The 23,097-nt window shown below is 33.9% G+C and overlaps 1 long non-coding RNA gene across 1 annotated transcript; it reads left to right on the top strand.

Moving 5' to 3' along the window:
* Positions 1-835: 835 nt before the first annotated feature.
* LOC122105632 lies at positions 836-18,829 on the top strand. Its single transcript, XR_006147057.1, has 4 exons — positions 836-845; positions 15,801-15,811; positions 17,997-17,999; positions 18,564-18,829. It is a non-coding gene; the product is annotated as an uncharacterized LOC122105632 (long non-coding RNA).
* Positions 18,830-23,097: the final 4,268 nt, after the last annotated feature.

The raw sequence follows: 23,097 nt of genomic DNA, 5'->3' as shown, positions 1-23,097 counted from the left end.
TGTACATCTGAGCTTTACAGAGGAACATCCAATCATTCAGATGATCAGGAATCAGTTCTTCTAATATCTACTTGATTATGTACACCGAAAGAATAGGAACAGCAGTACATTTAAGAGCATGAGTTGTTTCAGCATCTGTCTGAACAAGGCTATACCTGACAGTGACACACAATACACAGAACTCTCTTTTTTGTTTCTGTCAAGTATATAAACTAAATCTATACAGCTTTAATTTCCACTTATGTCTGGGAAGGCTTCCCAGATTGCTCAGTTCTCAAATTCCACTAGCATAATAGTTATTTATTGTGCGGACTGGCTCTTTATTTGCTCACATCTACATTAGAGAGCAAATATGGTGATGGCCAAAAAAAAAAAACTATAGATGACTTGATTGTAGCTTCTTTCATTTTGAATTTAATGAATGAAGGATAGTTGGATGGAATTTTATGGTAAGGAAACAATTTTGTAAATAATAATTGGTTATCACATAGAATGATAATGTGAAAGAAATTAGGCATGGTGACTCAAGCTTATAATCCTAGCTACTTGGGAGACAGAGATGCAGCAATACTAGTGTAAGGCCAGCTGGGGCCAAAAAATTCCCATAACTATCTTAAACAATAGCTAAAAAAAAATATTGTGTGCCATTATCCCAGCTACAGAGGAAATGCCAGTGGAAGGATCAAAGCCCAGTCTGACCTGGCCCTAAATCAATATTCTTTCTGAAAAATAATCAATTCAGAAAAGAGGTGTAGAGGTGTGTCTCAGGGAAAAGAATGTCTGCCTACCAAGTAGGAGGCCATGAGTTCAATCCTTGAAGTGCCAAAGAAAGAGAAAGCAACATAGTGTCTTGTACATCTCTTGTTACAATGGATCAACCTGTATCCTAATTCAGCATTTTGCTATTTCTCTTATTCTCCCCAAATTCAAAAAGTATACATACAAGATAAAGGGCACAGGAATCAAATACAATGAAAACAGTGGTTATAACATGGGGGAAGAACATACAAAAGAAACAAAAACATCACATAGTACATTAAAAACAATAACAACAAAGATAAAACCTATTGTGTCCCTATCTTGGGGTTCATCTAGCTTAGCATCTTATTATATGGTCATATATACATAGTATTACAACTGGTGGGGGAGAGAGGGTTTGGGAAGTGGGGCAGGAAGGGATGGTAGGAGAAAAACAAAGGAGGGGGTAACAATGCTTGGTAGGAAATGTACTCATTACCTTACTCATGTAAAGGTAACCCTTCTTGCATCTTTACAATAAAATATATTTTTAAGAAAAAGAAAGAATATCAAGATGCTATTATCTCACCCTAATTATGGCAAAATAAACAAGAGAAAACCAGGAAATACTTGTGGTGCATTGTCTCTTGATTGAGGCAGTTTGTTATAGTAAAACAAATGGGAGATTAGACTGTATGGATAAAAATGAGAAGAAATGCTTCAAGATGAAAATTTTAACATTATTCTTTACATATGTTTATAGTTATGACTTATAAAATTAGAACCATATCTGAAATATAGGTATGGGTCAGTTATGTTAGCAAAGTAATTAATATACATTTCATTAAGAATATATTATTCCTTTTGTTTATATTCTTTGGATGGCAATTTGAAACATTTTACTGCACAGAGATTGAGACCTTTTCATCTTTATACAATAACTTAAAAATGCATGCTCATGATAAAGCAATAATTTTAAGAAATGTTCCAATTAATTGTTAATGATTAAGCATTTATATATCCAAGTAGGTTTTCGTAGTACAGTAGTGTTTTTTTTAAATTATTTCAGACTCCTAAGTTTTAAACATTTCATATTAGAGTTCACAGGTACAAAGGTACTCTACCTTTCAATATTCACAGTTTTAATTAGCTGAATTTGAAAATAGAATTATTTTCCATTTCTTCTTTTAAAAATCAAAAGTACTAGTAGGGTGTCTGTGTTTTAAGCCTGAAATTCTCCCTACTAAGGAGTTCTCAGGATCTAGCTTTGAAACCAGCCCAGGCAAGAAAGTCTATGAAAATCTTATCTCTAATTAATAATCAGAAAAAAAAGTTAAGTGGTAGAGTGCTAGTCTTGAGCAAAGAAGCTCAGAGACAATGCCCAGGCCCTGAGTTCAAGCCACCACACGCACGCACACACACACACACACACACACACACACACACACACATACACACACAGAGGAGAAAATTACAGTGGTTTACTGAGTGTTTACTAAACATCTGAATGGCCTTGGGTTCATGTCCCAACACTGCAAACAGTAAGTAAAATAAAATATATGTTAAATAATAATAATAAAATGACAATAAAAACCACCAAAGTGTCAATATCACAAACTATTTTTTAAAATGTCTTGTGTCTCCTCACTCAACTACATATTGTAGCTAATAGGATCTGCTGTATTTTATGTTTTTCTAATCTCACCTTTGTTATCTCCTCAGTTTTTAATTGGAGATTACAGTGTATGAGGTAAGTTGTTTTGAAAGTAAATCAGAAGTTGCTGGACCCCACTAATAGGAGCAGGAAATCCTCACACCTTGAATTAGATCTTTAATACTTAGTTGAAATGATAAGTGTAAACTGAAGATTTCAGAAGAGATTAAGCTCATGTTTTATGAACGGTGAATGATTAATCTGACCATGAAAGGGTGTTTAAGAAATGAGTCACTTCCTCAAATTTAAGACAAGTTGGATATGAACAGAAGTTACTACTCTCTGACTGGCAAGATGTAATTTTGATCTAATTCTTGGTTTTCCCATGTGTGAAGGCTCAACTTCAACATTTCATTTATCAGCTCTGTTGAGATCATCTCCTGGAAAGAGACACTGAAATGGGTACACTACTATGAATGCATTCAACCAAACTCAAGAATAAAGTGGAGTTGAAAACTTCCTGCTACCCAAAAAGTAATTTCTCAATAGATGACCTTCCAAATTCAGGTCAGCTAGATAAAGTCTCGTGAGATTAGTTATAAAATACATAGAGATTTGTAAACTTTCAAAGTATGTTGGCATATTAGTTTATGTGAAGATTTTGTTGTATAATTTTTGGATGAAATCACCTTCCATTCACAATGGTGTATGTGTGTGTGTTTGTGTGTGTGTGTATGTGTGTGTTTCCATGTTTATCTCACTTCTCTCTGTAGCTTATGTTATAGAAAAATTTAATCAGGCAGCCTTGATCTTACTAGGACATTGATCTGATTAAGATAGTTCTTAAAAATCAGTCAAGGTCAAGTACATTTTTGACAAACCATAATTAGTTGTATTTGTCAAATGTGAGCAGACATTGTGAAGACTAGAAATCAAACTATTTCAAATGTTAACACATTCATTTAAGAATGGACATCATTAGTGGTAAACATTCTCTGTGAGAGATACATACTTTTTGCCTGAAAACCCTCTTATTCCCTCCTAGCTAAACAATTACATAGCTGGTGATCCCATCAGGTTTGTGTTCAAGCTTTTCCATGCTTCAGTTTGCTTCCATAATTCATGGTTCTTTCTGTCTCATTTGGGTGTATGTCACACATGTGTGCATACACATCTTTCAGTCTTTGCTAATTCTACTGGTTTAGTTGATAATGCTTTCTTCTGATGTTTTCCTGAAGGTTACCAGTATGTTGAAATTCCTTAGTCAAATGCAAATTATCCATAAATACCCTTGCTTACTGGTTTCTTTTTCTCATGCAGCTTGTTTTGTGTCTCATGCTCACTTATTTTTTTTATTCATTTTTTTAAATCCACATTACTGTTAAAGCCTTAATTTACTATTTTTTTTCTTTTCTACTCTCAATCAGTAGGGATGATTTATTCACAATTAGGAAAAACCATCAATAACATTGCTTCATATTGGTTTGATTAAAAAGTGCTACTACCATAAGACATAAATTGTTCCATTTTTATACTTCAATATATATATGCACATATATATTTATGTATATACATTTATGTGTATATATACAAATGTATAAAATGTTTAGAAATTTATTATTTTAAGTTACTGTATAACCTTGTTAACAACTTTCAAATTGAAGATATTTTAAATATTTTGTTACAATTTAATATATCATTTTAAATACCTGAACAATTGTTCAATCCTTCACTTTTAAACTTTTCTTTCAAATGCCAAGCCACTCATAATTAATTTTTCATTAACCAGTGGATATACCATCTTGCAAATCTCAATCTTCTGCCATGCACTGCAAATTTTAAAAGGTCCATATGAAATAAAAGAAAAAAATCTATATTTCCCAGCCTTATATATCCAAGGTTCAACATTTTATTGTAAAATTTTATTGTTATTATTTGTATTGTGACACATATGCAGCATAAAGGTATTAAATGAATTGTAGATTAACTTTTGGGATTTGAGTCAATGTTTTGATTTTGTAAGTAAAACTCCTATTCACAGTTTGGGAGATAGTATACATACAGCCCTTGACTTGCAATCATTTGATGTATTTGCCTACGATGTTCTAAAGCAACAAATGTTCAATAGAAACTGTACCAGAACTTTTGAATGGTTATCTTTCATAAGCCTAGAAGCTAACAATATATGTTATGATACTGTCACAATGGTGGATATCTGCTCCCTGCCAGCCAGTGAACATGAGGGGGAAAATGATTAAATGTTGATACATTTTTGAATATGAACATCAACAAGTTACAAGAGATATTCAACAGTTTATTACAATGACTTTTGTGTTAGATAAGTTTTTTTTTCTAACCCATAAACTATATGTTTTGAGTACATTTAAATCAGACTATACTAAGGTGTGATATTTTATATATCAGATATATTAAATGCATTTTGAGTCCTTATTTGCAATAATTAGTATATGTCTGAGTTAAGCAGAAAAGGTCAGATAAGTTGATGTTAGGGGAATGAACCCCAAGATAAGTATTAGTATTCAATTTTTTTTCTTTCATGCGATTGTTTCTAACACATTTATTAGATGATTTCTTTGTTGCTTTGTATGTCCCTCCCCGACGGTGTAACCCATGCTTTCACTGCATTTGATGTTGGTATAATTTGTGGAAGGGAAGGGAAAAAACAAATCGTTTAACTAGGGATATAGGTGGACCCATTGCAACATTGAGATGTACAAGTCGTTATGTCGAAAAACGAACTTTACAACTTTGGTGGGGGGGGGGGTACGGGGAGGATCAGGTGGGGGATAGGGGGGAGTATGGGAAGGGATGGGAAGGGGAAACAAAGAGGAGGCAACAATGCTTGATAAGAAATGTACTCGTTATCTTGCCCATGTAATTTTAACACCTCTGTATGGTATTCTCACAATTTAAAAAAAAAAGATATTTTCAATTTATAATGAATTTATCCAGTGGTAATCCCATTGAAAGTGGGACCATTTACATACTTAGTATCAAAGTTGATTGACAAATTATAACTAAATATGATTTAGACTATGTTTGGAGGGAAAGGAGCTAGTAAAAAGATAAAATTGCTTTCTTGATCATTGGTTTTAAATGTTTCAAATGAAATTAGCATCTTACTGCAATAACGCAATTGTAGAAAGGAACAATTTTTAGGGGTAGAATTAGGACAAAGAAGGAAGTAATGATGAGGAGTAAGAGCAGAAAACAAGAAATGCTGTCATAAACTAGCAATATAATGAATATGTTTTACCTGTATGATTAACTCTTGCAAGGAAATGATATTTCTAGGTTTTATTAACATTTGAGTCAAGTATTTTGTGTGCTCTCAATAAGAACAAAGATCAAAAATTTATAAAAAATTTATAATTGCAACACTGGATAAAAAAGTGAATATTTACTGAAAAGGAGAAACTTTAAGAACTTATAAACTGTAAAATTATAAACTTTATGGCAATTATTGAAAAATCCAGAACAATAACATTATACATTTATTAATTAAAGGTCTAACAGACATATGTACTCATTTTTTCTTGTATTTTTGTAGCATGATTTTTGATTGCTTTCTCCCATGATAAACAGTTTTGTAATATCTTCTATGGAGACTATAAAGGTAATTAATAATCATGCAAATGAGCTAAATAAAGACTCCTCAAAAAGGTAAAAATGGGCAATTGATATACGAAGAATGCTCAGTATCTCTGGCTATAAAGGAAATGCAAATTAAAACAACACTGAGATTCCATCTCACCCTGGTTAGAATGGTCATCAAGAATGCCCACAACAGATGCTGCTGTGGACATGGAGGAAAAGAACTCTAATTCACTACTCGTGGAAATGTGAAATTGTTCAATCAGTCTGGAAAGCAGTGTGGAGGTTACTCAAAAAAAGCAAGCAAGCAAGCAAGAATAAAAAAAGAAAGAAAGAAAGAAGAAAGAAAGAAAGAGAGAAAGAGGAACAGACTATCGTAAACATAGAACTATCCTATAATCCAGCAACACCTCTCCAGCAGTTAATTAAAAGATTCCAAATAGGATTCAGTAAAGCCACTCCCCACAACCATGTTCATTGCTTCACTGTTCACCATAGCCAAGGTATGAAATCAGCCCTGATGTCCCTTAATAGCTGCTAACAGCTACTAATATTGAACAGTTATATGCAAGGCATTGCCATTCCATTTACATAGATTAGTTATTTCATCTCTAGAGTGACCTAATTAAAATGTGTTGTATTTATTTCCATTACAAGGTGATGGAACTAAGTCTTAAGAGGACGGAATGAAAGGGACTTACTGAGGACATAAAATGAATACAAATCCTGGGATGGATTCATATAGTTTCCTCTCCCTCCTGTTTTTTATCAGGATTGTTACGCATAGCATGACCATCAGGTTTTTTGTTCATTATTGTTCTTTATTGTTTGGATGTTACACTAAGATGTCCATATGAGTGCACAGTAAAAATAAGATTTTTGCATTTTTAGTCATTTAAATAGTCAATAATATGTCTATTATAACTCTATGAAGGCAGAGACTTTGCCTGGTTCTGCTGCCCGAATACGATATCAAAGGGCAAATGACTATGTATGTTTAAAACACTGTGGACACATACAAAACATCTTTTCCAAGTTGTTGAATTTTGTAGACTAACAAGAACAAGTAAGGAAGTGTACACCGTCTGTTCTGTGATCTTCGTCAAAGTGGAAAGATTGACATGGGTTTGTAAGCATAAACAAATTGTCTTAATAACATAACAAAATCCTATTAAAATACTCCATAGGGAGTATGTGTTCTTCAATGACTGGTAGATACTACTGTCACTCCTTTCAAGTACAATTAAATCTGTACTTTAATATTTATTCTGTCTCCAAAGTCTGAAGGCTATGTTTACTTAAATGAGTGGTTTCATTAAAAAAATTAAACAATAAAGCTTAAAAATCACCATTTCTTACACAACTGAAACTCATGTATATTCTTTTTTATTTTTAATTTTTGTAGTCCTTTGCATTGGTCAGTTTTCTTGCTGAGCTGACAATCTACTCTTTGAGTCATCCCTCCAGCTCTGCATTTTGCCAGTTATTTTTGAGGCAGATTTTCACACATTTTCCTACTAGGGTTGACTTTGAACTGCTTTCCTCTATTTTTTAACTTTCAGAGTAACCAGGATTACAGGTATGAAACACGAGTGCCTATCTCTTTGGTTTCATGGAATTATTAGTTTTGAAAGCTGGCTTTGGTTTATTCTTCTACAAGTTGCCTCCAAAATGTGTACTTCCAAATGATCTGTTTTATATATTACAGCTAGATGTTACGTTCTAGTGATGTTTAATCCCATACAATGAGGAATTCTTTCTTTTCTCATGTGTTAATGGAAAAGGTAAACCCTGTATGTTATTCCCAGACTTGCCAGGTCAGGGTTGAAGTGGCTTACTACATATTCCTTAATGACTTGTATTAATATAAATTAGCAGGTAGAGAACATACTAAAGTACAAAGTACACATTTTTATTCAAATAATTCTATTAGCATGATTATCCTTTCTGAGGAAATTAAATGCACATTACTATATTTGATGTGGCACAAATTATGAAAGGAAAAATTTCACTTGTAAGATTCTGTGGTTCTCCAACAATTAACCACATTAAGCCCTGGAAATTTAAATTAAGTACATAAATTAAACCAGGGGAAGGGAGATATTATCTTTGTAAGAAGGGTCCAAATTCAGTCCACTGTGTTATACCTGAGGCTCGGCATTAGAAGAGCCACCACACAGGCTTGATCACATAGCTATCAAACCAGCTTTCCCACAGCTATAAGCTTGAGAGTGAAACAATCTCTTACCACTGCACTAAGGGAAATTCTAGCCCTGATCAAATAGTTTTTATGCAAATAGTTCTCTTTTGCCTAGCGTCTGAATATGTTTAGTATCTTAATGTCTGTGATGCTCAGGATATGAAATCAGCAGCAAGGTGGTCTATAAATTCAGAGTTACAGTTAATATCCTTTTCCATTTATACAAATGAAACTTCCAGCTCTTCCTTCTCTGTAGATGCACATAGAGACTTAACAAGGACATTCACTATTCCTCTTACTGGAAATGCTTTCAGTTGAACTTATAATATCTGTATCCGCTACATTTAGTGATAATTGGTCCCTCGTTGACAAGCCTAGGGATCACTGTTGTACTAGCTAATGCTACTTAGTTGGAAGGAAAGATCATTATGATACTAAGCTTAAAGCCAAAAGAATAAAAAGAAGCTTGAAGTCCCCGTAACGTTTTATTCCCCTTTATAGAGTGGCTCTTTCTGATATGATGAGAATTAGGTGACAAAATAGCATTATCTATTATGTTCTTCCTGTTTGAGTCCCAGGCAAACAGTTAAACCCCACATAAACACTCTGATTCCAGGAGACAAAATGAGCAAAGACTTGAGTCTTTCTTCCTAGTAATGTTAGTACCTCAGCATTGTCCGCTATTCCCCACAAATCAATAGATGATCCAAGCATAGATGATTGTTGCAAACACAGGTTCTTCTAATATAAAATCTCCATCTCTGTAGTAAAGAGATTTTAAGCAATTGTTTGATTGGCGTGGAATGTATTATCTGTGAGAATCTGTAACAAATTCGATTGCATCTTAATGCCCACTAATGTGCATCGTTTATTCAGGAGGTAAACAACTACTCCTAGGATGATGACTGCTGGTGGCAGGTAAGGAAATCACAGTATATGCAGATCCAATAGCACAGGGTCAAACTCATCACATGTGATCTACATATACTGCTGACTGCCTAGTATTCATCCTTCTAGTATCAGAGAGCACATCATGCAAGTTATAGAACCAGCAAAGCTACTTATCCCTAAGAACAAAGGGACATAATGATGTATTTCTCAATGCCAGGACCATGGAGGGAAGGGTTAGTCAGAAGCCCCAAAGTGTAAAGTCCTACACCATCAGATTTCAAAACCTGTTCCCACAATCCCTTGTGATACAGACAACATATTATTTTTCCTTAAAATTCCTAATTTAAGTATGAAAAGTAGTCTTCCATAAAACACAAGGATAGACCACAAGCCAGATTGGGGTGCTAGAGAAATATTTATTAAACGTTTGATTGCTTCAATGTGGGAAGAGCCGTGAAAGAGATCTGGGTATCTAGGATAAAGGAAGAATGAAGCAGAAGTCAATTGCTACCTGTTATGCATGGAAGAATCTCAATATTCTAGCCACTTCTGTGATTATATTAAGGTATAGACACCCTGGGCAGGTGTCTACTTGTTAACTCTGTTGCTTCCATTGAATGAATATATACTGGAAATCATATATATTCCAGATTCTTTTTAAGAAGTTATAAAATCTCTGCTGTTTGCAAAATAAATGATGGGAACCTTTCTTACTGCTGTGACAGCAAGTTAGTCCAAGTGCCCAGCTAAAGTCCTCTCTGGCTTTTCAGAAGATAATTTTGTGGTAAAAACACATTCATGGGCTTCCCTTGGGAGGTCATCTGATTTTCCAATGGTTCAGAGTAGTACAAAAGCCTTCATGTCCCCTCCACCCAAATAGTTAATGTCCCTACTATTTAGTTGTAGACCATTGATTTTATTTTGTCCACATAGGCAGAGAGATAGTGAATAAGTCCCTTTCTCCATGCACATTTTTCAGTTGAACTCATAAAGACTGTGATCAAATGGCTACTTTTTTTTCTTTTTTCTTCTTTTTCTTCTTCTTTAGCCTCCTACAGAGATTTGCTGCCCTCTTTGATTTTCTCTGCATTTTATAATTCAACCCTTTTGTCGGTTCTGATACCTTTTCCTCTCCAGATTTTCCTGTCCCTGCAGGAGCTTACTCTGTACCACAATATCCCCTTTGATTGTCGCGTTAGGACTAGGTGGCCCTTGCTGTTCATATGACACGAAACTCCTTTCTCATCTATTCCTTGTGCTAGGACTCAGCTAGCTGTGTGTTTTTCTTCCTCTGTAATGCTAGTGATGCTCTGGAGATGGTTTCGGTGCCTCAAATCACATTCCAAAGCTATTCAGAATTATGTCTTTTCCTCGGGCTGAAATTCTTTTGGTCTTAAAAAAACCCCACAAGATATGGGATTTCATAATGTTAAACTTGTCCCTAAGGTCTTATCAAGAGTCTTTTAAAAGGCAGACTACTTCATTAAAAGTTAATAGAAGAAAGGGATTCTTTGAAGAGTAAAAATTCCTTCTGGTTTTATATTATTATGTATTTTGAAACTTAAAAATTGTAGAACAACTTATGAGTATGGACCATGAATAGGGTAGGTATTGAGTCAAATGTTGCAAGAGTTATCAATATTAGTAGTAATGATGTTCCTTTCTTGCATATAGTTTTTGGGTTGTATTTCTGGGGTTAGAGATTTATTCTGACTACTGAATGCACATTCCTTCCCACTGTAAACTATGCAGCCAATGCGAATGTTGTCCCGAAGATGATATACTGAGTAGATTTTCCCATTCATAATTATACCTCATCAAACCCTGTTATCACCATTTACTATACAGGTGTGAATCATCTGACTTCCATTTTGCTTCTGCTCAATTAAAACAAATATGATAACAATACCTATCTTACAATGCTTATGTATGATCATTTTATCTATGTAAAACTCCTAGCATTTATGCCCAGAAGGCATTTAGCAGCATTTGCTGTATCCATTTGAGATCATTGGAGAACTATTTTGGCTGCCAAGCGTTCATAGATTCTTCCAGTGTGGGAATATAGTAGGATAAGTTACAATATCTGGTCAAGTACACAAAATATTTAGAATTCATTTTATATATTTTTATTGTAAAAATATTGTACAGAGGGGTTACAGTTACATGAACAAGGTAATGAGTACATTTCCTAACAAGCATTGTTACCTCCTCCTTTGTTTTTCCCCTACTATCCCTTCCCTCCCACTTCCACAACTACTCTTCACCCCCGCCCCACATCCCCTGCCTAAATTCAAATGTTCATTTTTCAACATAGTATCTTGTGCATCTCACTGTTACAATGGGTCAACCTGCATCCATATTTAAGCATTTTTCCCCTTCCCCTCCCCAAATTAGAGAAGTATACCTTCAAGATGTAGGGCACTGACATCAAATACAGTGAAAACTGGGGTTATACCATGGGGGAGGAACATACAAAGCAACAACAACAAAAAATCACATGGTACCTTATAAATACGTTAGAAACAATAGCAAGAAAGAAAAAACCACTTGTGTCTCTATCTTGGGATTCATTTCGCTTAAACATCTTATCTGGTCATATGTACATAGCTTTCATTTTTTAAAAAAGTTTTCAATACACAGAATAGTAGAGGACACATGTGTAGGCAAGCAAAAACTATTACCAATTGATTTGTTGAAAGCTTACTATGTTTCTGCAACTGTTCCTTGTATCTAGAATATGGTGATAAATAAGACTGACAAAGTCCTCAGTGTTGAATAAAATAGACAATTGTTGACTTTTTAAAAGATATTTTATTAGTATATATTAGTTACTTATATTGTGACATTTCATACATAAATAGAATATGTCCCATTAACCTTCCCCCCTCCATCTCTACCCATCCCAACCCCAATTATTAAAACAATTTCAACAGATTTCATGGTTCTGTTTTCACATATACACATAACTTGTTTCAAATATATTCATCCTTATATACTTTCTTCATTGGATCTGCCCCCCTCCTGCTACTACTTTAGATAGATATTAATGTATATAGGAAGGTGAAATTGGTTCTCATGGAAGTGAGTTGCATACATTTCAATACAAATGTCTGGTCAATGCACTATGTGAGTATATATATATATACACACAAAAACTATATAATTAAGTCCTACTATAGGTGTATATGTCACCATCTTCTGTATGTATTTTGCATATGTATGATTTCAACATAATTAGCTTTTGAGAAGAAGAAACTTAACATGCAACACAAAGTTATATGTGTATTTTAAATCACTCGACATTTGAATATTTAATATGATGGATGATTTAATAAATATCCATTGAAAGATTTTTCTAAGTCCCCAGAATTAACCTGGAAGCTCCTAAAAGGAGTCATTACTGGCCCAAGGCCATGGTACTCCTACACCTTATGACTGATGAGGTCAAAGGTAATTCCACCATTTTAACCTAAGACTAAACCATTCCAATGGTATAGTTTGTAATCTCAGAGCTTATAATACACTGAATGGAGTATCATGGCCAGTCTGTATTTGTAACATAATCTTATTTCTACTCCACTCTATAATAGTTGTTCTCTAAAGCATTCTAAACACTGTAAATTTGAGATTTGTTTCTGGAAAATACAACCTGTAAAAGAGTGGGTCAATTAGCATGTGGACTACCTAAGTCATTTCTTTACTGCTATTGTTTTTAGAAAAATTGCTTCAATGCTAAACTGTCAAACTAATATGTATCCTTTTGGCTCAACTATTTGGATGTGATACAGCACATACTAAATTTTTTTTATTTATAGCTAAAAACTAATGGTCTTTAATATATAATAGATACCTTATTTAAAAGATTATTTTATAAACTTAGTTATATCTACCAGATTTTAGAGTGACTGGTGGACTTTTAAATAGTGATTTCAAAAGCTGATGCTAGTTGGTCCATTCTAGTAGCTAAGCTACAAAGATAGGACAACTCATTTACTTCTATTTTTCTCTCGAAAAATAGCATGTTATACCTCATCTTGAGGCTCATTGCAATTCCCTAGTTATTTTATTTTTTGTTGGCCTTAAGAACTTTTTAGTATGAAAGCTTTCTCATTCCCTTCGGTCTCGCCATGAAGTAGTTAATGAACTGTAAACAATTACTTAAACTCGATGGTAGTCTTAAAGGAATCCTGCAGTGAATCATTTGCAGCTTAAATAATTACCTTCTAATTTATGTGTTTTGTAAACTCAGATTTATCTATTGGAATGTGCTACTTATACTAGGAGAAATGGACCTCTTTCAGTGGGGTAAAAGCACCTTCTAAGCACTAGTACTTCTGGAAATGTTATTTCTAGGTGATATATGGCACTGCGTTGTGACACATAGACATGGAACATTCCAGACCTATAAAAATTCTTTTTTCAGAAGTTTAATAGTCTTTCTAAGTAAGAACAATAATTCTTCGTAGACTATAATCTTTAGAGAGTGTGGGTTGTATTAAAAATGGTCACATATGTCCTTAAAAATAGCTTATCCACCTTTAGTAACCCTTTGGAACACAAATGGACACAGAGATTTTACCATTATTGCTTTTGGAATAATGTACCATGTCTCACTACTCCAAATGGAATGAAGCGAAAGTATTTGTTTTTCTAAGGTATATTGGAAAGAATGTTTATTCTGTGCTGTATCCTGAGCTTATGCTAAGTATCAAAACTAAAGACGAAACACGAGACGTGGAGCTCTGAGGTCTGAACTCAGGGCCTGGACGTTGTCCTTGAGCCTTCTTATCTGTTCAGGGCTAGCACTCTACCACTTGAGCCGCAGCTCCACTTCTAGAACTTCTATGGTTAATTGAAGATGTGTCTTACAGATTTTCTTGCCCCATTGTCTTATAACCACAGTCCTCAGATCTCAGACTCCCAAGTAGCCCGGATTACAGGTATGAACCACTGGCACCCAGATACAAAGAACAAGCAGTTGTTACAGGCAGCATATCCCTGAAAGAAATGTACTTTACATTAGAACCAATGTGTGAGCTTAAAATTGAGGTTATAATTTTCAAGATGCATTTAATCACGATGGCAGAAAGTAAAACTTACTTTGTGTGTTAATTGGTAGACCACCTATCTAGACAACCTAAAAAGATAAATCTTACCAGACTGTGAACATACCAGCTCTTCATTTCAGAGTAGAAATGTTACCCTCAATAAAAATTAATTACTTCCTCTTCTCTCTCACAAAACTTTGTTTTCATACTGACTGCATCCAATTTTCTTGCTTTTTATTACATGTATTTTTATCTTTGCTTGTTTTATTAGATATAGACTTTTGAGAGTAAAGATTTAAAGACCTCAGAAATCATTAAAACGTAAGTTCACAATGACTCTCTGCAAGTAAGTGCAAAATAAATTGTTAATGGAAAAATAGTTACAATTTGCAGTAAAAATATTTGCATATTCTATATTTTTCCAGTATATTAATCATTTATCAGCTACTAATTAGAAAGAATTTTCCACATGATTTTGTTGACACAATATCTGTACTTCTGACTCAAGTTCTGAGCCTAAGAAACATTTAAGATGTGTGAAATTTAGAATCTGAGTATGACAATCTTAGACAAAAAGTAATATATAAATCTCTTTTGTGTAAATTTTTGCAAATTTATAGATGATATGGAAATTTTGTGACTTATAACTGTGTTTTCCATAGAACTAAAAACAAGGAAAAAGTATTCAAAATCACCATAGAGATCTTTGCAAGTTGGTACATTGCTTCTAGAGTTCATCTGAATCAAGGAGAATAAAAAAGAACACAATTGTTTGTTAAACAAACTGAAATTATGAGCATGGAATTAGGAACTCTCTCAAAATTTATAGGAGCTTCTGTTGAATCTTGTTTTTCTATTTTCATCATCAAATGCCTTCTAGTTCTTAGCTGTGTACTTCTCTTAAACATAACAAAAGTTGTGGCACTAGATTAGTGACTTTTTTTATCTCTCTCTCCTATTCAATTAATTTCCCTTTATTCCTTTACTCAGAAGCACAGAAAGGGTATTGCCCAACTGTTTCTAACTCTTCCAGGAATGAGAAGAGGCAAGGGTTGTAGGAAATATGTACTCCCGCTGGTACTGAGATATTGTGGCTGCCAGTCTTTGCATGGTAAGACCATATGATATTTCTTCTGAGTTATTTTTGTTGACTCTTCTGAGATCTTGCTCATTTGGAACTTCCATAGTAGCTTGTAAGAGTGAAAGAGTTTTTGACTAACTTCCTATGAGGTTCTTCTGTGACTGCATTAGGATGGTTTACTTCAAAGACACTTTTCCTTGAGGGTCCCTCTTCCATCTGCAAAGTGCCCCAATATACAGACTGAAAGATTATGAGCTGCTAATATGGATACTACCTACATCTGACTTAAGGAAACAACACATTCTTCTATTAAAATAAAAGTATTGAGAATAATGTAAATTGTTGTATAAGAAATGTGTACAGTACAGCTTCAAACTTTTAGTAATCAGATGTTTGAATGAGCCAGGAAAAACATTTATGTGAATGTAATGAGGATCCTTCACTCTAAGAAGTTTGATTATTGAAGTTTAAAACAAAATTCTTCTCCTTTGTAATTTTCCATATTTTCTAAAAATTTCTTCTGCAAGTATATTTACTTGTTTTTTAAAAGAATACCATTAACACAGTCAGTTTAAAAATTTGTCTGTTAGAGATGTTATAAAGGCAGCAACAGTACCAGCAAGGAAAAGAAGTGATGCTAAAACTTTAAGTAAATAAAGTTTTACTTTAAGAGTAAAATTGCTAAGAAGATTGCATACAGTTGAAAACCGAACTGTGTTCATTTGGAAACACAGAATGGGCCATTATTTAGAACAAGGATCTTTGTAGATGTAAAGATAATAGATCACCATAGATAATGTTAAGTATACCTTAAATTCAGTGTTGTCCTTATGAAAAGGAGAAATCCAAAGCACATAAACATCTTGTGAAGGTGAGGTAGAACTTGGATTTTTTTTCCTGGAAAAGGCCATGACATTTATTAAAACTAAATGCAGTATATCTAGATCAATGTCACCTCTTTCAACATTGTCATACATCCTCCCCATCCCCACTCTTTCCCTCAATCTTTTTAATTTTGGAGGCTGCTGGATTCTTGACTGCATTCCCTCCCTCTCCTCTTCATTTGTCCACTTCTTCCCCCTTGACGCCATTCTACTCTTTTTGATTACCTGCTTCATGGTATTTTATTTTGGTGAACTTTGATTTTGCCTTTTTAAGGAATTACACTATTCACAATTTTTCCCTTGAATCTACTGTATTTCAGTTAATACATTGGTATACGCTTACATACAACTCTACACATTTACTTATAAGGTTGTAAACTAAATCTAACTTCCCTAGAAAAAGGAAAACATGCTCCCTTTTTCTCTCTGGGACTGACTTACTTAATGTAATTTTTTCCAGTTTTTTCCATTTCTTTACATATGGTACAATACCATTTTTTTAACGGATGAGTAAAGTTTTATTTTGTATTTATATCACATTTCCTTGATCCATTCATCCCCAGAGGGGCACCTGAGCTGATGCCATACAATGGCTATTATGAATAGTGCTGCAGTGAACATGGTTGTGTTAGTGGCTTTACTGTCAAGGAACATTAAGAGTAACCTTCCAAAAGCCAGGAGAGAAACCAGGAACAGATTCCTTCTTGCAACATCCAGATGGAAACTCACCCTGCTGACACCCTGAATATTGGGCTCTGCCTCTTGCCCTCCATTAGAGTTTGTGTGTTTGGTGTGTTTGTTTGTTTGTGTGTGTGTGTGTGTGTGTGTATCATTGAGAAGCAGGCACATTATAAGTATGTAATCAACCACTTAGCTACACTCCTAGAACCATCTCTATTGTTTTAAGTCTCTGGGTTTGAGACACTTTGTTACCATAATAAACAAATGTAAGGGTTGAGAATATGGCTTACTGGTAGAGTGCTTGCCTAGCATGCATGAAGTCCTGGGTTTGTTTCCTCAGTACCACATAAACAGAAAAAGCTGGAAGTGGTGCTGTATGTAGAGTGGTGGAGTGCTAACCTTGAGCAAAAGAAGTTCAGGGTTCAGGGACAGTGCCCAGGTCCTGAGTTCAAACCCCAGGACTGGCAAAAAAAAGAAAACAACAACAACAATAACAAAATGTAAACACCAAGCGCTTCTCCATTGTAAGACTGGTCTGTGCTTTTAATTTCCTTATCAACTCTTCACACATATTCAGGAATATGAACAATATGTATAAAACATGGTGCTAGAATAGTAGATAATAGAAGATTGTCTTTGTCCTGATTATAAAGAGAGAAACAAGGGAGAAATCTAACCTGTGATGAGGTTGGCTGGAAAGTGATCTATGTTCTGAAGTGCCCTCCTCACATGCTGTATTGCATGTGACACTAAGGGTTGACTAGGGGGGTCTCTTTTTATTTTCATGCAGAAATAATATATTTTCTTCTTTCCTTCAATCTCAGATAACAAATTATCTTTAAGTCATATGTTTTTTAAACATATGACATAAGGGGGCATTGGATGCTACAGGAAATATTTAAGTCAAGGAGCTGCTTTGTAAGCAGTCATTACCAGAGTGATAATTGAGCTGCAGAGTGGCAACAGATACCTGTGACTTTGGAGAGCATTTTAGTGTAGCAAGCAGCAAGGAAGCACAATAAGCACACACATCTGATTTTGTTTATAAGTGAGCATTGGTTTTCTAAATCTTGGATCTGGGCATTGATTCAAAATAATTCTTAGGATTCCATCCATATCAAGGTGTAGAATGAACAATTGAAGAGTCCAAGGCCTGTTGTGTGTTGAAGTATCCACAGCTTGCAAGAGAATGACAGTGAAGAGAGTGTGGAGAAATTGCCTAATTTTTTGTTTAAAAAAATCATTTTCCGTTTACTTTCTTGGTCTACAGTTTTTAAGTCTTTTTTCTTTCTCTTTCTTTTGATCTTTTACTTTCTTTTTTCTTCTTTTTGTTTGTGTGTCTATATATACATGTATCTGTGTGTGTGTGTGTGTGTGTGTGTGCACATGCACACACATGCTGCTATTTGAATTGATATTAAGGCCTTACAGTCTTGTGCAGCAAATTTGTTTATGACTAGTGCTGTACCAGATAAGTCACATACCTACTTTTAGCGTTTTGCTGGTTATTTTTAGATAAAAGTCTCATGAATTGACTGCCTATGCTGGCTTTATTATTTATTTATTATTATTAACAAGGTTTATTCAATTAAAATAAAAGGTCAATTTTTAGGGCTGTTTTTTATTCTGTTCACTTTGTTTTAATCAAGTATACCTTTCCCTAATGTCATATGTGTGTGTGTCTATGAAATATACTTTTCATGTAGTTCTGTCTTAGTATGTAAATGTTTTTAAACATTCCAATTTTACATCAAATATTTGTCATAAGCAGGATATTAAAATTTAAAGAGTAACTTAAAAGACAAAATTCTGTCTTTTAAATTTGGGGTAGTCCATATTTATCACTTAGAATCCTGATTGGCTGAAATTTAAAACCTATGTTACCAGCCTTTATGTTAATAGCCCTGATTCCACAAATAGTAAATTTCTCCATTAAAAATATTAAAAACTTTTGAGAAATACTATTGCCCATACATTTTCTGGCATTACATCTGGTACTTTTATCATAATTATAAAGATGGTCAAGAGCAAAAAGGTGATTAAAAATCAGTTGACTTACTATAAGCCAAATATGTATACTTAATCCTACTCTTTCCCAAAGTTTTTGTGTTGATTTTGGTCTGACAATATAAAACATAAGACACTTTTGTATGTACTTAATGCTAAAACTATGCTGGCTTTAAACTCTGATGCTCATATCTCAGGCTCCTGACTAGCTAAGATTATTTGTGACAGCAACCATAGCTCGGTTCTCTTCTCTTCAAAGAAGGGATAGAATAATATCATAAAAGCAGCTTACATGTCTTTATGTTTTAGGATGATTGTTGGTATTATTGTATTGTCATTCTTATTTATTTCATTAGCATTAAAATTACTAACTTAAAATGTATATCTCATTTCTGCTGAAGTCCTAAACAACCCTGAAATATTACACAAAATTTCAGCAAAATAAAGATAAATTAAAATTACTTTCAAAGTAGAATTTTTAATCTAATGCTTATAGTATTATTAAAGACATTGAATGATGACATTTACTTCATGTGTGTAGTAACTAATCTCTGCTTCAAAATTTTGATCATGTTCTTAAAGGAATCAGAAGCAAAGAGATAGTTAAAAAAAACTAAACACTTCATATTTTTTACAAAAGAGAAAGACCATTGTTCCATTGCTCGCATGATTAATTGTATTTATGGAATATGAGCTTATCCTTCAAATTCCTGGGAGCCAAAGTTAAACAAACAATCACAAACACAGCTCTGTGTGTGTATATATATATATACTTTTTATCATATAAAGAAACATAATTTCATTTGCAGAAGAAGGCTTTCCAAGTACTAAGTTACAAGAAAAATCAATCATTTGGCTGGTTCTAAAAGAAATACAACATAATTTAATATACAAATATCTTTGACAGCAGGATTGCAAAAGTTATGAACCTTTTAAAGTGATATTTCCAGTGGAAGACGGTGGATGTAAAGCTAGACCCAGCTTTACATCTTAACTGTGAAGGCGTAACTGTGGTGAGATAATAGAGCCCAGATGTTATAGTACAGGAATCTGGTCAAGGCTTAGGGAAATAGAAATTTTACATATCTTGTAGATGGGCTCTCTCAAATATCAGAGAAAGCATGGGGTGAATGTCAATCAATGCATTGTTGAATTCTTTGGCATTGACCTAGAGTGAAATTGGTTTAAAAAAGGATCATTTATTCTTAGAGCAGGTATTAAAATGACAACATTGTTTTCTGTCATGATTAAGAAACTTTCCAAAATTTGCAGAGTTGTGGGCAATAAATATGCTCAGAAGAGACAAAACTTTTTTTCCTCTCAAAAATGAATGGTATTTTGTCTTAAACAGACATTCCTGCAGATTCAGGGCTTACTAGGCTTCCTAAAATCACTAGTTGTAAACTACAGGATATTTAATTTTCAAAGACTATAGATGAGCTTGTCAGTAGATATTTTTTGTGCTTTTATTTATATTATCCATTTTGAAAACAGAAGATATTTAAGAAAGCTGCTATAGATTTAGTTTTTTTTTCTGTAACAGCAATTCGTTCTTGAGCTTGCATGTAGTTTTCAGTTACAGTAAACATTTTTTCAGCATGTGTTTCTTTCCTTTGTGTTTTTTTCTCTTGAAATCAAATGTGTGCCCAATTAATCTAATAGCCATACCCTATTATATTCCAACTTATTACCTGCTTTATACCAAAATGATTTGAGACAGCTTGCAGAAGGCTCTTCAGATGTCATTTTGAAAGGTATAACCACTAATGAATATGATTAATGTGAATCACTAATGTGCTAATTCTCTTCCCCATGAATAGAATACTTTTGAAAGCCATAAACATTAAAAATAACCCCCTCTCTCTGTCTCCCTTTTACTCTCTCTCTCTCCCTCTTTTTCCCTCTCTCTCCCTCTCTCTCTCTTTCTCTTTTTGGTTTATTGTCAGGCTTCATAGTTTGCTTATTAGGATGCTAAACTGATTTCCTGGGTATGAATAAATTCACTTGAAATAACAGTTTCAATGAGTATATACAGGTATGTGTATAAAACTTCATATCCAGTCTCTGCTTGCATGGTCACATTAAAAATTCACTATGTGATAAGCCATTCCAGGCTGTGTCTCATGGAGCATGTAAGAGATAGAATAGTGTGGAAAACGATCAACTTTTTTAAAAGGTTCTTTTACATTGGAAAATCTTGTAATAAAGTAACTCCAATGGGATTAGGTCACATTTAGTCATGTTTTTCTCTCTTGTATATCAATTTTAAAAGCCATAGATTTAAATGTTTATTTATTAAATGGACTAGAATTAATGTGAACTTACATGAGCCTCAAAAATTAATAGTTCTATATGTACATATGAGTTCTTATGTTACAAATGAATATACAAATTGTTGGGAAATTAGAAGAATATCTCATCACTTACAAAGTTTAATATTACCTGTGAATGTTTGAATGTCCTGGAAAAGACAGGTAAAAAAAAATCAGAATACATGATGACTGATTATTTCTGTCAATGTTTATAAAATTACAAACTGAAATATCGTTTCCATCTCCATCTGAAGTAGTGCATCCTGGTAAATTACTGCGTCCTGATGACTTTTAATAGCTGTAAGTAGTGTTTGGAAAACAGTATTTGCATCTCTCAGCTGGTAGCCATGAAAATGTGTAGAAGTTCCAACAACTACTTGGTGCTCTTAATGATTTCTTCACCCACTGGTTACCATGGCATCAGAGCCCTGGTGTGCATATGTGCTTAGTCTCAAAGATCATCATAGTGGGATGGAGGGATCCTGCAAGGACCCTGGCAGGGCGGAGGTTAAAATCCCATCTCAATCATCCATATGCCCCAGCTGATCCACTAACAAGAGCGGGTGCATCAGCAGGGACTCCACGGTAGAGCGCTGATGAGCCTAATTGGCAACAGATGCTCTATTCCTTGGAAGCAAAGGATGGAAACAAGGAGAGGAAATCGAGACTTCAAACTACATCACATTCCTCTTGAACCTTCATATAAAAGAAAACGTTAGCGATTGCTATTAAGGGGCCAGATTGACACTTAAAAGACATTGTTATCCCATTGTTCATATTATTTGATGTTTTCAAATGACTCATGGACCCTCTTAGTCAGAAAAAGTATATATATATATATATATGTGTGTGTGTGTGTGTATACATACACATATATACACATATATACACACAAAGACATATACATATACTGTACTTACATATATAAACAGAATATATACATATAATATATATAAAATATAAAAAGCATACATGTTTACATATCTATCTTCCTCTCCCTCTCCCTCTCCCTCTCCCTCCCTCTCTCTCTCTCTATTTCTCTCTCTCTCTCTCCCTCTCTCTCAACATTCCAGACACCTTTGACATTTTATGTCTTTGCTATATCAATTCTATGGTTGTTCTTTAAGTTGCCTAAACCTAAAATTTTCTATCTGAAATTGTACTTTTGTTTGCTTGTTTCTTTACAAAAGGAAAGATTATGATGGAAAAAGACTGGTCTGGGCATACAAAAAGATAAAGACTTGAAACCAAGCACTATGATCCTTGTTACTCAGGAAGTTGGGATTTGAGGACTGGAGTTCATAGCCAGTCTAGGTAGAAAAGTTGTTGTTTTTTTTTAATCATCAATTAATCACTGAAATGCTGGAAATGGCATTGTAGCTTAGATGGTAGAGTGCTATACTTGTGTGAGAAGCTAAGGGACCATTCCACGCCCTGATTTCAAGCTCCAGTAGAGACACAACACTAATTAATAAGGACTTAACTAATATTATTATCTTGAGCAAGATTCCACAATTTCTTCATTTGTAAAGTTGACAACAAACATGGAAGGAATGTGAAAATTCTGTGTTCACTACTGAATTATATACAGTATAACATTCTATACAGTAGTGTTCCCTTGAGCCTACTTATAAAAACAATGGAAATTTAAATGTAAGTCAGAAAATATATTTACATGTTATATAAAGGACGTTCTTTACTGAGAAGACTAATAATGTTATAATTTCCTTAATTATGCCTTACATCTTAGGATCTTTGATGATATATCCAAGCTTATATACCCAGGATTTAATTTAGTTCTTTTAATCTACATTTAAAACCCATTTTTGACCAGCTTAAGACTTACGGCTGTCTGGAGCTTTTTCACACCTAATGATTTTCACATTCATGGCTGGTGATTGCAATCATTATCTCAATTACATTAGATTTAAGAGATATAATTTTTATAATCACTAGAACAACACATTCTTTTCTGTTGTGGTT

Source organism: Dipodomys spectabilis, unplaced genomic scaffold (genome assembly GCF_019054845.1).
Source record: "Dipodomys spectabilis isolate Male_0828 unplaced genomic scaffold, ASM1905484v1 ptg000032l, whole genome shotgun sequence".
Classification (NCBI taxonomy): domain Eukaryota; kingdom Metazoa; phylum Chordata; class Mammalia; order Rodentia; family Heteromyidae; genus Dipodomys; species Dipodomys spectabilis.
Note: the sequence above shows the minus strand (reverse complement) of the source record. Positions and strands in the feature narration are given on the sequence as shown.